A 14,801-nucleotide genomic window follows, 5' to 3' on the forward strand; every position below is an offset into this window, starting at 1 on the left:
ACGTGTTTAACCGAAGGCCATCCATGTTTAGTTGCATTCGATTACGGAAGCGAAAACAATGTTGTGAGCCAAAGATTGGTGGAGAAACTCCAGTTACCAGCAACCTTTCATCTGGATCAAGCATGGATCAAATTCAGTACATGGCAATGTGTGAAAGAAGTATTATGTGATATTGCTCCCATGGACTCTTGTCATCTTCTTTTGGGATGGGGCATGGCTTCGTTTTTAAACACTCCATCTTGGTGAACGTTCCCTTTATTTGAGGAATGAGGGACATCAAATAAAGTAGAAATTTATGACACCAAGACAAGTCAATAAGGATCAACGAAGGCTGAAGGAGAAAACAGAAAAAGAAAGAATAGAACAAGAAGTAATATAAACTGCAGGAGAAAGGGAAAATAAAGAAAAAGAAATGGAACCAGAGAAAGTTTATTCGTCAATGTTTTTTCTTCTACAGTTTGTGATGTCATTTTACAGGAACAAAAGGATAAGCATGTGAATGAAACACACCAACTTCCATGAGTGCTTGTTCAAAAAGGAAGCTTGTTCATAGTGTTTTATTATGCATTTGGTCCGTCGATAAGAAGCAAATTCGTCAAACAAAATGCATGGAATTATTTATTGTTACATATCAAGGTGGATGTCTTTTGGTAGCCTTAATTTCAGTTACAATCAACCATTAAGTAGCGCATCGTCATTAGCTTGAGTGGATCATTAATTAATAGCTTTAATCGGGTTGTAATTGAAATTTATGTGTCTTTTGTAATTCTGATGGTTAAAGCTCCTATATAAGTTGAACCATTTTCATCAATGAAGGCAAGCTGAGTTTTATTCAGAAAATAAACGAGTTTTATCTCATCTATCTTAGTGAGAGTGATTCTCCTAAGTTCTTGAGTGATTCAAGAATCCATGAGTTTAATCAAAGGTCCTTTATCCCTTTGTGTGTTTCAACTCTTCGGCTTATCTTCCATTCTTGGAAGTGTGATGTCTATCAATTTTCGTTCCATCTTCTTTTATGTTTCCATTTTCTCGTTTTAAATAATTTCTCAAATTTCTTGCTTGTTAGCATTCCAACAATGATAGATCAGTCAAACGAATTGAACCCTGTGGATTCACATCATTTGGTATTCAGAGCCTGGCTGTCTAGATTTGGAATAGGAAAGGAAGTTTATTATACAAAGTGTTTAACCGAAGGCCATCCATGTTTAGTTACATTCGATTAAGGAAGCGAAAACAATGTTGTGAGCCAAAGATTGGTGGAGAAAGTCCAGTTACTAGCAACCTTTCATCTGGATCAAGCATGGATCAAATTCAGTACATGGCAATGTGTGAAAGAAGTATTATGTGATATTGCTCCCATAGACTCTTGTCATCTTCTTTTGGGATGGGCATGACTTCGTTTTAAAACACTCCATCTTGATGAACGGACCCTTTATTTGAGGCATGAGGGACATCAAAGAAGTAGAAATTTATGACACCAAGACAAGTTAGTAAGGATCAACGTAGGCTGAAGGAGAAAACAGAAAAAGAAGTAATATGAACTGCAGAAGGAAGGGAAAATAAAGAAAAAGAAATTGAACTAGAGAAAGTTTGTTCGTCAATGTTTTTTCTTCTACAGTTTGTGATGTCATTTTACAAGAACAAAAGGATACGCATGTGAATGAAACACTCCAACTACCATGTTTAAAAAGCAAGCTTGTTCATAGTGCTTTATTATGGATTTGGTCCGTCGATAAGAAGCAAATTCGTCAAACACAATGCATGGAATTATTTATTGTTACATATCAAGGTGGGGTACTGTTGCCAAGAAATGTTATCGACAGATTGCAACCATTGGAAAGTAACAAATATCAAGTTGAATTTGATCCTGCAAGAAGAGAATTATTTTCAACTTGTGAAAAATAAAAAGTCCTTCACAAGATCATAATAAACTTACATTAAAACTAGTGTCTTAAGATTCGGGACAAATCTTCTCGAAGAAGGAGGGTATGATGTGAATTGCATATGGGTCAAATGGAGGATGACTGATGCGCCGTGTTGATGCAATTTCTTTTACTCAAATAAGGGACCAATGCTTTGTAAAATTGGCTGACCAAATTGTGTTTGTGCTTAACCAATTAATGGGCTTAAGTTCTGCTTTATCTTCAAGTTGAAATAAGGGTCCATATGCCAACTTAAGAACCAACCTTTGGAAGATCAAGAGGACCTTTGCTCAAAGTTTGTGGATGTCTTTTGGTAGCCTTAAGTTCAGTTACAATCAACCATTAAGTAGCGGATCGTCAGTAGCTTGAGTGGATCATTAATTAATAGCTTTAAGCGGGATGATATTGAAATTTTTGTGTCTTTTGTAATTCTGATGGTTAAAGCTCCTATATAAGTTGAACCATTTTCATCAATGAAGGCAAGCTGTGTTTTATTCAGAAAATAAACGAGTTTTATCTCATCTATCTTAGTGAGAGTGATAATGCAAAGTTCTTGAGTGATTCAAGAATCTATGAGTTTAATCAAAGGTCCTTTATCCCTTTGTGTGTTTCAATTCTTAGGCTTATCTTCCATTCTTGGAAGTGTGATGTCTATCAATTTTCGTTCCATCTTCTTTTATGTTTCCATTTTATCGTTTTAAATAATTTCTCAAATTTCTTGCTTGTTAGCATTCCAACAATGATAGATCAGTCAAACGAATCGAACCTAGTGGATTCACATCATTTGGTATTCAGAGCCTCGCTATCTAGATTTGTAATAGGAAAGGAAGTTTATTATACAACGTGTTTAACCGAAGGCCATCCATGTTTAGTTGCATTCGATTACGGAAGCGAAAACAATGTTGTGAGCCAAAGATTGGTGGAGAAACTCCAGTTACCAGCAACCTTTCATCTGGATCAAGCATGGATCAAATTCAGTACATGGCAATGTGTGAAAGAAGTATTATGTGATATTGCTCCCATGGACTCTTGTCATCTTCTTTTGGGATGGGGCATGGCTTCGTTTTTAAACACTCCATCTTGGTGAACGTTCCCTTTATTCGAGGCATGAGGGACATCAAAAGAAGTAGAAATTTATGACACCAAGACAAGTCAATAAGGATCAACGAAGGCTGAAGGAGAAAACAGAAAAAGAAAGAATAGAACAAGAAGTAATATAAACTGCAGGAGAAAGGGAAAATAAAGAAAAAGAAATGGAACCAGAGAAAGTTTATTCGTCAATGTTTTTTCTTCTACAGTTTGTGATGTCATTTTACAGGAACAAAAGGATAAGCATGTGAATGAAACACACCAACTTCCATGAGTGCTTGTTCAAAAAGGAAGCTTGTTCATAGTGTTTTATTATGCATTTGGTCCGTCGATAAGAAGCAAATTCGTCAAACAAAATGCATGGAATTATTTATTGTTACATATCAAGGTGGATGTCTTTTGGTAGCCTTAATTTCAGTTACAATCAACCATTAAGTAGCGCATCGTCATTAGCTTGAGTGGATCATTAATTAATAGCTTTAATCGGGTTGTAATTGAAATTTATGTGTCTTTTGTAATTCTGATGGTTAAAGCTCCTATATAAGTTGAACCATTTTCATCAATGAAGGCAAGCTGAGTTTTATTCAGAAAATAAACGAGTTTTATCTCATCTATCTTAGTGAGAGTGATTCTCCTAAGTTCTTGAGTGATTCAAGAATCCATGAGTTTAATCAAAGGTCCTTTATCCCTTTGTGTGTTTCAACTCTTCGGCTTATCTTCCATTCTTGGAAGTGTGATGTCTATCAATTTTCGTTCCATCTTCTTTTATGTTTCCATTTTCTCGTTTTAAATAATTTCTCAAATTTCTTGCTTGTTAGCATTCCAACAATGATAGATCAGTCAAACGAATTGAACCCTGTGGATTCACATCATTTGGTATTCAGAGCCTGGCTGTCTAGATTTGGAATAGGAAAGGAAGTTTATTATACAAAGTGTTTAACCGAAGGCCATCCATGTTTAGTTACATTCGATTAAGGAAGCGAAAACAATGTTGTGAGCCAAAGATTGGTGGAGAAAGTCCAGTTACTAGCAACCTTTCATCTGGATCAAGCATGGATCAAATTCAGTACATGGCAATGTGTGAAAGAAGTATTATGTGATATTGCTCCCATGGACTCTTGTCATCTTCTTTTGGGATGGGGCATGACTTCGTTTTAAAACACTCCATCTTGATGAACGGACCCTTTATTTGAGGCATGAGGGACATCAAAGAAGTAGAAATTTATGACACCAAGACAAGTCAGTAAGGATCAACGTAGGCTGAAGGAGAAAACAGAAAAAGAAGTAATATGAACTGCAGAAGGAAGGGAAAATAAAGAAAAAGAAATTGAACTAGAGAAATTTTATTCGTCAATGTTTTTTCTTCTACAGTTTGTGATGTCATTTTACAAGAACAAAAGGATACGCATGTGAATGAAACACTCCAACTACCATGTTTAAAAAGCAAGCTTGTTCATAGTGCTTTATTATGGATTTGGTCCGTCGATAAGAAGCAAATTCGTCAAACACAATGCATGGAATTATTTATTGTTACATATCAAGGTGGGGTACTGTTGCCAAGAAATGTTATCGACAGATTGCAACCATTGGAAAGTAACAAATATCAAGTTGAATTTGATCCTGCAAGAAGAGAATTATTTTCAACTTGTGAAAAATAAAAAGTCCTTCACAAGATCATAATAAACTTACATTAAAACTAGTGTCTTAAGATTCGGGACAAATCTTCTCGAAGAAGGAGGGTATGATGTGAATTGCATATGGGTCAAATGGAGGATGACTGATGCGCCGTGTTGATGCAATTTCTTTTACTCAAATAAGGGACCAATGCTTTGTAAAATTGGCTGACCAAATTGTGTTTGTGCTTAACCAATTAATGGGCTTAAGTTCTGCTTTATCTTCAAGTTGAAATAAGGGTCCATATGCCAACTTAAGAACCAACCTTTGGAAGATCAAGAGGACCTTTGCTCAAAGTTTGTGGATGTCTTTTGGTAGCCTTAAGTTCAGTTACAATCAACCATTAAGTAGCGGATCGTCAGTAGCTTGAGTGGATCATTAATTAATAGCTTTAAGCGGGATGATATTGAAATTTTTGTGTCTTTTGTAATTCTGATGGTTAAAGCTCCTATATAAGTTGAACCATTTTCATCAATGAAGGCAAGCTGTGTTTTATTCAGAAAATAAACGAGTTTTATCTCATCTATCTTAGTGAGAGTGATAATGCAAAGTTCTTGAGTGATTCAAGAATCTATGAGTTTAATCAAAGGTCCTTTATCCCTTTGTGTGTTTCAATTCTTAGGCTTATCTTCCATTCTTGGAAGTGTGATGTCTATCAATTTCCGTTCCATCTTCTTTTATGTTTCCATTTTATCGTTTTAAATAATTTCTCAAATTTCTTGCTTGTTAGCATTCCAACAATGATAGATCAGTCAAACGAATCGAACCTAGTGGATTCACATCATTTGGTATTCAGAGCCTCGCTATCTAGATTTGTAATAGGAAAGGAAGTTTATTATACAACGTGTTTAACCGAAGGCCATCCATGTTTAGTTGCATTCGATTACGGAAGCGAAAACAATGTTGTGAGCCAAAGATTGGTGGAGAAACTCCAGTTACCAGCAACCTTTCATCTGGATCAAGCATGGATCAAATTCAGTACATGGCAATGTGTGAAAGAAGTATTATGTGATATTGCTCCCATGGACTCTTGTCATCTTCTTTTGGGATGGGGCATGGCTTCGTTTTTAAACACTCCATCTTGGTGAACGTTCCCTTTATTCGAGGCATGAGGGACATCAAAAGAAGTAGAAATTTATGACACCAAGACAAGTCAGTAAGGATCAACATAGGCTGAAGGAGAAAACAGAAAAAGAAAGAATAGAAAAAGAAGTAATATAAACTGCAGAACGAAGGGAAAATAAAGAAAAAGAAATGAAACTAGAGAAAGTTTATTCGTGAACGTTTTTTCTTCTACAGTTTGGGATGTCATTTTACAGGAACAAAAGGATAAGCATGTGAATGAAACACACCAACTTCCATGAGTGCTTGTTCAAAAAGGAAGCTTGTTCATAGTGTTTTATTATGCATTTGGTCCGTCGATAAGAAGCAAATTCGTCAAACAAAATGCATGAAATTATTTATTGTTACATATCAAGGTGGATGTCTTTTGGTAGCCTTAATTTCAGTTACAATCAACCATTAAGTAGCGCATCGTCATTAGCTTGAGTGGATCATTAATTAATAGCTTTAATCGGGTTGTAATTGAAATTTATGTGTCTTTTGTAATTCTGATGGTTAAAGCTCCTATATAAGTTGAACCATTTTCATCAATGAAGGCAAGCTGAGTTTTATTCAGAAAATAAACGAGTTTTATCTCATCTATCTTAGTGAGAGTGATTCTCCTAAGTTCTTGAGTGATTCAAGAATCCATGAGTTTAATCAAAGGTCCTTTATCCCTTTGTGTGTTTCAACTCTTCGGCTTATCTTCCATTCTTGGAAGTGTGATGTCTATCAATTTTCGTTCCATCTTCTTTTATGTTTCCATTTTCTCGTTTTAAATAATTTCTCAAATTTCTTGCTTGTTAGCATTCCAACAATGATAGATCAGTCAAACGAATTGAACCCTGTGGATTCACATCATTTGGTATTCAGAGCCTGGCTGTCTAGATTTGGAATAGGAAAGGAAGTTTATTATACAAAGTGTTTAACCGAAGGCCATCCATGTTTAGTTACATTCGATTAAGGAAGCGAAAACAATGTTGTGAGCCAAAGATTGGTGGAGAAAGTCCAGTTACTAGCAACCTTTCATCTGGATCAAGCATGGATCAAATTCAGTACATGGCAATGTGTGAAAGAAGTATTATGTGATATTGCTCCCATGGACTCTTGTCATCTTCTTTTGGGATGGGGCATGACTTCGTTTTAAAACACTCCATCTTGATGAACGGACCCTTTATTTGAGGCATGAGGGACATCAAAGAAGTAGAAATTTATGACACCAAGACAAGTCAGTAAGGATCAACGTAGGCTGAAGGAGAAAACAGAAAAAGAAGTAATATGAACTACAGAAGGAAGGGAAAATAAAGAAAAAGAAATTGAACTAGAGAAAGTTTATTCGTCAATGTTTTTTCTTCTACAGTTTGTGATGTCATTTTACAAGAACAAAAGGATACGCATGTGAATGAAACACTCCAACTACCATGTTTAAAAAGCAAGCTTGTTCATAGTGCTTTATTATGGATTTGGTCCGTCGATAAGAAGCAAATTCGTCAAACACAATGCATGGAATTATTTATTGTTACATATCAAGGTGGGGTACTGTTGCCAAGAAATGTTATCGACAGATTGCAACCATTGGAAAGTAACAAATATCAAGTTGAATTTGATCCTGCAAGAAGAGAATTATTTTCAACTTGTGAAAAATAAAAAGTCCTTCACAAGATCATAATAAACTTACATTAAAACTATTGTCTTAAGATTCGGGACAAATCTTCTCGAAGAAGGAGGGTATGATGTGAATTGCATATGGGTCAAATGGAGGATGACTGATGCGCCGTGTTGATGCAATTTCTTTTACTCAAATAAGGGACCAATGCTTTGTAAAATTGGCTGACCAAATTGTGTTTGTGCTTAACCAATTAATGGGCTTAAGTTCTGCTTTATCTTCAAGTTGAAATAAGGGTCCATATGCCAACTTAAGAACCAACCTTTGGAAGATCAAGAGGACCTTTGCTCAAAGTTTGTGGATGTCTTTTGGTAGCCTTAAGTTCAGTTACAATCAACCATTAAGTAGCGGATCGTCAGTAGCTTGAGTGGATCATTAATTAATAGCTTTAAGCGGGATGATATTGAAATTTTTGTGTCTTTTGTAATTCTGATGGTTAAAGCTCCTATATAAGTTGAACCATTTTCATCAATGAAGGCAAGCTGTGTTTTATTCAGAAAATAAACGAGTTTTATCTCATCTATCTTAGTGAGAGTGATAATGCAAAGTTCTTGAGTGATTCAAGAATCTATGAGTTTAATCAAAGGTCCTTTATCCCTTTGTGTGTTTCAATTCTTAGGCTTATCTTCCATTCTTGGAAGTGTGATGTCTATCAATTTCCGTTCCATCTTCTTTTATGTTTCCATTTTATCGTTTTAAATAATTTCTCAAATTTCTTGCTTGTTAGCATTCCAACAATGATAGATCAGTCAAACGAATCGAACCTAGTGGATTCACATCATTTGGTATTCAGAGCCTCGCTATCTAGATTTGTAATAGGAAAGGAAGTTTATTATACAACGTGTTTAACCGAAGGCCATCCATGTTTAGTTGCATTCGATTACGGAAGCGAAAACAATGTTGTGAGCCAAAGATTGGTGGAGAAACTCCAGTTACCAGCAACCTTTCATCTGGATCAAGCATGGATCAAATTCAGTACATGGCAATGTGTGAAAGAAGTATTATGTGATATTGCTCCCATGGACTCTTGTCATCTTCTTTTGGGATGGGGCATGGCTTCGTTTTTAAACACTCCATCTTGGTGAACGTTCCCTTTATTCGAGGCATGAGGGACATCAAAAGAAGTAGAAATTTATGACACCAAGACAAGTCAGTAAGGATCAACATAGGCTGAAGGAGAAAACAGAAAAAGAAAGAATAGAAAAAGAAGTAATATAAACTGCAGAACGAAGGGAAAATAAAGAAAAAGAAATGAAACTAGAGAAAGTTTATTCGTGAACGTTTTTTCTTCTACAGTTTGGGATGTCATTTTACAGGAACAAAAGGATAAGCATGTGAATGAAACACACCAACTTCCATGAGTGCTTGTTCAAAAAGGAAGCTTGTTCATAGTGTTTTATTATGCATTTGGTCCGTCGATAAGAAGCAAATTCGTCAAACAAAATGCATGAAATTATTTATTGTTACATATCAAGGTGGATGTCTTTTGGTAGCCTTAATTTCAGTTACAATCAACCATTAAGTAGCGCATCGTCATTAGCTTGAGTGGATCATTAATTAATAGCTTTAATCGGGTTGTAATTGAAATTTATGTGTCTTTTGTAATTCTGATGGTTAAAGCTCCTATATAAGTTGAACCATTTTCATCAATGAAGGCAAGCTGAGTTTTATTCAGAAAATAAACGAGTTTTATCTCATCTATCTTAGTGAGAGTGATTCTCCTAAGTTCTTGAGTGATTCAAGAATCCATGAGTTTAATCAAAGGTCCTTTATCCCTTTGTGTGTTTCAACTCTTCGGCTTATCTTCCATTCTTGGAAGTGTGATGTCTATCAATTTTCGTTCCATCTTCTTTTATGTTTCCATTTTCTCGTTTTAAATAATTTCTCAAATTTCTTGCTTGTTAGCATTCCAACAATGATAGATCAGTCAAACGAATTGAACCCTGTGGATTCACATCATTTGGTATTCAGAGCCTGGCTGTCTAGATTTGGAATAGGAAAGGAAGTTTATTATACAAAGTGTTTAACCGAAGGCCATCCATGTTTAGTTACATTCGATTAAGGAAGCGAAAACAATGTTGTGAGCCAAAGATTGGTGGAGAAAGTCCAGTTACTAGCAACCTTTCATCTGGATCAAGCATGGATCAAATTCAGTACATGGCAATGTGTGAAAGAAGTATTATGTGATATTGCTCCCATGGACTCTTGTCATCTTCTTTTGGGATGGGGCATGACTTCGTTTTAAAACACTCCATCTTGATGAACGGACCCTTTATTTGAGGCATGAGGGACATCAAAGAAGTAGAAATTTATGACACCAAGACAAGTCAGTAAGGATCAACGTAGGCTGAAGGAGAAAACAGAAAAAGAAGTAATATGAACTACAGAAGGAAGGGAAAATAAAGAAAAAGAAATTGAACTAGAGAAAGTTTATTCGTCAATGTTTTTTCTTCTACAGTTTGTGATGTCATTTTACAAGAACAAAAGGATACGCATGTGAATGAAACACTCCAACTACCATGTTTAAAAAGCAAGCTTGTTCATAGTGCTTTATTATGGATTTGGTCCGTCGATAAGAAGCAAATTCGTCAAACACAATGCATGGAATTATTTATTGTTACATATCAAGGTGTGGTACTGTTGCCAAGAAATGTTATCGATAGATTGCAACCATTGGAAAGTAACAAATATCAAGTTGAATTTGATCCTGCAAGAAGAGAATTATTTTCAACTTGTGAAAAATAAAAAGTCCTTCACAAGATCATAATAAACTTACATTAAAACTAGTGTCTTAAGATTCGGGACAAATCTTCTCGAAGAAGGAGGGTATGATGTGAATTGCATATGGGTCAAATGGAGGATGACTGATGCGCCGTGTTGATGCAATTTCTTTTACTCAAATAAGGGACCAATGCTTTGTAAAATTGGGTGACCAAATTGTGTTTGTGCTTAACCAATTAATGGGCTTAAGTTCTGCTTTATCTTCAAGTTGAAATAAGGGTCCATATGGCAACTTAAGAACCAACCTTTGGAAGATCAAGAGGACCTTTGCTCAAAGTTTGTGGATGTCTTTTGGTAGCCTTAAGTTCAGTTACAATCAACCATTAAGTAGCGGATCGTCAGTAGCTTGAGTGGATCATTAATTAATAGCTTTAAGCGGGATGATATTGAAATTTTTGTGTCTTTTGTAATTCTGATGGTTAAAGCTCCTATATAAGTTGAACCATTTTCATCAATGAAGGCAAGCTGTGTTTTATTCAGAAAATAAACGAGTTTTATCTCATCTATCTTAGTGAGAGTGATAGTGCAAAGTTCTTGAGTGATTCAAGAATCTATGAGTTTAATCAAAGGTCCTTTATCCCTTTGTGTGTTTCAATTCTTAGGCTTATCTTCCATTCTTGGAAGTGTGATGTCTATCAATTTCCGTTCCATCTTCTTTTATGTTTCCATTTTATCGTTTTAAATAATTTCTCAAATTTCTTGCGTGTTAGCATTCCAACAATGATAGATCAGTCAAACGAATCGAACCTAGTGGATTCACATCATTTGGTATTCAGAGCCTCGCTATCTAGATTTGTAATAGGAAAGGAAGTTTATTATACAACGTGTTTAACCGAAGGCCATCCATGTTTAGTTGCATTCGATTACGGAAGCGAAAACAATGTTGTGAGCCAAAGATTGGTGGAGAAACTCCAGTTACCAGCAACCTTTCATCTGGATCAAGCATGGATCAAATTCAGTACATGGCAATGTGTGAAAGAAGTATTATGTGATATTGCTCCCATGGACTCTTGTCATCTTCTTTTGGGATGGGGCATGGCTTCGTTTTTAAACACTCCATCTTGGTGAACGTTCCCTTTATTTGAGGAATGAGGGACATCAAATAAAGTAGAAATTTATGACACCAAGACAAGTCAATAAGGATCAACGAAGGCTGAAGGAGAAAACAGAAAAAGAAAGAATAGAACAAGAAGTAATATAAACTGCAGGAGAAAGGGAAAATAAAGAAAAAGAAATGGAACCAGAGAAAGTTTATTCGTCAATGTTTTTTCTTCTACAGTTTGTGATGTCATTTTACAGGAACAAAAGGATAAGCATGTGAATGAAACACACCAACTTCCATGAGTGCTTGTTCAAAAAGGAAGCTTGTTCATAGTTCTTTATTATGCATTTGGTCCGTCGATAAGAAGCAAATTCGTCAAACAAAATGAATGGAATTATTTATTGTTACATATCAAGGTGGATGTCTTTTGGTAGCCTTAATTTCAGTTACAATCAACCATTAAGTAGCGCATCGTCATTAGCTTGAGTGGATCATTAATTAATAGCTTTAATCGGGTTGTAATTGAAATTTATGTGTCTTTTGTAATTCTGATGGTTAAAGCTCCTATATAAGTTGAACCATATTCATCAATGAAGGCAAGCTGAGTTTTATTCAGAAAATAAACGAGTTTTATCTCATCTATCTTAGTGAGAGTGATTCTCCTAAGTTCTTGAGTGATTCAAGAATCCATGAGTTTAATCAAAGGTCCTTTATCCCTTTGTGTGTTTCAACTCTTCGGCTTATCTTCCATTCTTGGAAGTGTGATGTCTATCAATTTTCGTTCCATCTTCTTTTATGTTTCCATTTTCTCGTTTTAAATAATTTCTCAAATTTCTTGCTTGTTAGCATTCCAACAATGATAGATCAGTCAAACGAATTGAACCCTGTGGATTCACATCATTTGGTATTCAGAGCCTGGCTGTCTAGATTTGGAATAGGAAAGGAAGTTTATTATACAAAGTGTTTAACCGAAGGCCATCCATGTTTAGTTACATTCGATTAAGGAAGCGAAAACAATGTTGTGAGCCAAAGATTGGTGGAGAAAGTCCAGTTACCAGCAACCTTTCATCTGGATCAAGCATGGATCAAATTCAGTACATGGCAATGTGTGAAAGAAGTATTATGTGATATTGCTCCCATAGACTCTTGTCATCTTCTTTTGGGATGGGCATGACTTCGTTTTAAAACACTCCATCTTGATGAACGGACCCTTTATTTGAGGCATGAGGGACATCAAAGAAGTAGAAATTTATTACACCAAGACAAGTCAGTAAGGATCAACGTAGGCTGAAGGAGAAAACAGAAAAAGAAAGAATAGAAAAAGAAGTAATATAAACTGCAGAAGGAAGGGAAAATAAAGAAAAAGAAATGGAACTAGAGAAAGTTTATTCGTCAATGTTTTTTCTTCTACAGTTTGGGATGTCATTTTACAGGAACAAAAGGATAAGCATGTGAATGAAACACACCAACTTCCATGTTTAAAAAGGAAGCTTGTTCATAGTGCTTTATTATGCAATTGGTCCGTCGATGAGAAGGAAATTCGTCAAACAAAATGCATGGAATTATTTATTGTTACATATCAAGGTGGATGACTTTTGGTAGCCTTAATTTCAGTTACAATCAACCATTAAGTAGCGCATCGTCATTAGCTTGAGTGGATCATTAATTAATAGCTTTAATCAGGTTGTAATTGAAATTTATGTGTCTTTTGTAATTTTGATGGTTAAAGCTCCTATATAAGTAGAACCATTTTCATCAATGAAGGCAAGCTGAGTTTTATTCAGAAAATAAACGAGTTTTATCTCATCTATCTTAGTGAGAGTGATTCTCCTAAGTTCTTGAGTGATTCAAGAATCCATGAGTTTAATCAAAGGTCCTTTATCCCTTTATGTGTTTCAACTCTTTGGCTTATCTTCTATTCTTGGAAGTGTGATGTCTATCAATTTTCGTTCTATCTTCTTTTATGTTTCCATTTTCTCGTTTTAAATAATTTCTCAAATTTCTTGCTTGTTAACATTCCAACAAGGATAGATCAGTCAAACAAATCGAACCCTGTGGATTCACATCATTTGGTATTCATAGCCTGGCTATCTAGATTTGGAATAGGAAAGGAAGTTTATTAAACAAAGTGTTTAACCGAAGGCCATCCATGTGTAGTGGCATTCGATTACGGATGCGAAAACAATGTTGTGAGCCATCGGTTGGTGGAGAAACTCCAGTTACCAGCAACCTTTCATCTGGATCAAGCATGGATCAAATTCAGTACATGGCAATGTGTGAAAGAAGTATTATGTGATATTGCTCCCATGGACTCTTGTCATCTTCTTTTGGGATGGGGCATGGCTTCGTTTTTAAACACTCCATCTTGGTGAACGTTCCCTTTATTTGAGGAATGAGGGACATCAAATAAAGTAGAAATTTATGACACCAAGACAAGTCAATAAGGATCAACGAAGGCTGAAGGAGAAAACAGAAAAAGAAAGAATAGAACAAGAAGTAATATAAACTGCAGGAGAAAGGGAAAATAAAGAAAAAGAAATGGAACCAGAGAAAGTTTATTCGTCAATGTTTTTTCTTCTACAGTTTGTGATGTCATTTTACAGGAACAAAAGGATAAGCATGTGAATGAAACACACCAACTTCCATGAGTGATTGTTCAAAAAGGAAGCTTGTTCATAGTGCTTTATTATGCATTTGGTCCGTCGATAAGAAGCAAATTCGTCAAACAAAATGCATGGAATTATTTATTGTTACATATCAAGGTGGATGTCTTTTGGTAGCCTTAATTTCAGTTACAATCAACCATTAAGTAGCGCATCGTCATTAGCTTGAGTGGATCATTAATTAATAGCTTTAATCGGGTTGTAATTGAAATTTATGTGTCTTTTGTAATTCTGATGGTTAAAGCTCCTATATAAGTTGAACCATTTTCATCAATGAAGGCAAGCTGAGTTTTATTCAGAAAATAAACGAGTTTTATCTCATCTATCTTAGTGAGAGTGATTCTCCTAAGTTCTTGAGTGATTCAAGAATCCATGAGTTTAATCAAAGGTCCTTTATCCCTTTGTGTGTTTCAACTCTTCGGCTTATCTTCCATTCTTGGAAGTGTGATGTCTATCAATTTTCGTTCCATCTTCTTTTATGTTTCCATTTTCTCGTTTTAAATAATTTCTCAAATTTCTTGCTTGTTAGCATTCCAACAATGATAGATCAGTCAAACGAATTGAACCCTGTGGATTCACATCATTTGGTATTCAGAGCCTGGCTGTCTAGATTTGGAATAGGAAAGGAAGTTTATTATACAAAGTGTTTAACCGAAGGCCATCCATGTTTAGTTACATTCGATTAAGGAAGCGAAAACAATGTTGTGAGCCAAAGATTGGTGGAGAAAGTCCAGTTACCAGCAACCTTTCATCTGGATCAAGCATGGATCAAATTCAGTACATGGCAATGTGTGAAAGAAGTATTATGTGATATTGCTCCCATAGACTCTTGTCATCTTCTTTTGGGATGGGCATGACTTCGT

This window comes from Vigna unguiculata, chromosome 3 (assembly GCF_037176805.1).
Source record: "Vigna unguiculata cultivar grain cowpea cultivar isolate G323 ecotype 2 chromosome 3, ASM3717680v1, whole genome shotgun sequence".
NCBI lineage: Eukaryota > Viridiplantae > Streptophyta > Magnoliopsida > Fabales > Fabaceae > Vigna > Vigna unguiculata.